We start from the raw sequence: 1,967 nt of genomic DNA on the forward strand, positions 1-1,967 counted from the left end.
ATACCAAAAGCCCATTTGTGACCCTTAGGATCTTTGACACAACTTTGTCTCAAAAAGTCAATTCCCAAAATGCAAGGCGCATCAGGACCAGTTACAATAGCATGTGTCGTCCACTCTTTTACCTGTTAAACTGATCTCATCCTGTATCTTAGTTAACTCTTGAGATCCACCAGTGATTCCAAAAATAGATATGGACTCTGTCCCTTTGCAATTGGATGGCAATAAAGTACACTGAGCACCTGTGTCAACTAAAGCCCTGTATTTCCGAACTTTTGAACTGCCAGGCCACCTAATGAATACATTCCAATAGATTCGGTTCTCTCCACTATCCCTTTCCTCCTCCTGGCTGGAGTCAGGGCAGCCCTAATGCTGAAAATGGCATGTAGGGTGTACACAGTGATTGGTGTTTTTGTGAGAGGAATTGCAACTGTTGGAACAACTGCAGTTGCTCTCGGGAGCAGAAGAAGTGACAGCTACTTTCCTGCCGGAGGGTTTGAATCATTAGGGTTCTGACCTGGAGCTTGTGAGTTCAAATCTGCCTTACTTTTAGCAGGGCTCTGATTCTGGTCTGCTGGCTGGGGATTCGAATTGGCTGAGCTGGTGTCATTAGTATTTGGACTGACTGGGCTAGCATGACCAGCATTAGTGGGATTATTTGCCTGTCCTCCTGGGATGCCTGCCAACCCTGACGTGTTATTATTGTTGCTTAAAGCAGAAACACGTTTAGATCCTAGCCGCATTGAAGAACCCTACAAGTACGGTTTAGAAAAGGTACTCATTCTGTTTCCAGACCCAGCCAGGAATGGCCAAGCCTGGAATCCCATGCACCAATCTGCAGCTTTCCAACTGCCTTACACACTGGCTAAAGAACCTTTCTCCTAGGTCCTTTCCTTTGAAGCAGAAACACGTTTTGATCCCAGCCCCACTGAAGAACCATACAAGTGCGGTTTAGAAAAGGTACTCTTTCTGCTTCCTGACCCTGACAGGAATGGCCTAGCCTGGAATCCTATGCACCATTCTGCAGCTTTCTAGCTGCCTCACACACTGGCAAAAGACACTTTCTCCTAGCTCGTTTCCTTTCAAGCAGAAACGCCTTTGGAGCCTACCTGCATTGAAGAAACACAGAAATGTGGTTTAGAAAAAGCAAACATTCTGCTTAAAGACCTATCATGGAATGGCCTAGCCTGGAATCCCATGCACCATTCTGCAGCTCTCAAGCTGCCTCACACACTGGCAAAAGAAACTTTCTCCTAGCTGCTATCCTTTGAAGCAGAAACATGTTTGGAGCCTTTCTGCTTTGCTGACTCATTCACAAATGATTTAGATAAGGCATTCAGTCTTCTAACAGCGCCAGCCAGGATTGGCCTAGCCTTGAATCACACGCACTAGTCTGCAGCTTTCCAGCTGCCTTACACACTGGCAAAAGAAACTTTCTCCTAGCTCCTTTCCTTTGAAGCAGAAACACGTTTTGATCCTAGCCCCATTGAAGAGCCATACAAACGAGGCTTCAAAAAAGGACTCATTCTGCTTCCCGACCCAGACCGGAATGGCCTAGCCTGGAATCCCTTGCGCCCTTCTGCAGCGTTCCAGCTGCCTCACACACTGGTAAAAGAAACTTTCTCCTATCTCCTTTCCTTTGAAGCAGAAATACATTTTGATCCGAGCCCCATTGAAGAACCATAGCAATGAGGCCTCAAAAAAGGACTCATTCTGTTTCCAGACCCAGTCAGGAATGGCCAAGCCTGGAATCCCATGCATCACTCTGCAGCTCTCCAGCTGCCTCACATTCTGGCAAAAGAAACTTTCTTCTAGCTCCATTCCTTTGAAGCAGAAACTCGTTTTGATCGCAGCCCCATTGAAGAACCATCCAAATGAGGCTTCAAAAAAGGACTCATTCTGCTTTCAGACCCACTCAGGAATGGCCAAGCCTGGAATCCCATGCACCATTCTGCAGCTTTCCAGCTGCC

The sequence above is a fragment of the Pogoniulus pusillus genome (genome assembly GCF_015220805.1).
Source record: "Pogoniulus pusillus isolate bPogPus1 chromosome W unlocalized genomic scaffold, bPogPus1.pri SUPER_W_unloc_3, whole genome shotgun sequence".
Classification (NCBI taxonomy): Eukaryota; Metazoa; Chordata; class Aves; order Piciformes; family Lybiidae; genus Pogoniulus; species Pogoniulus pusillus.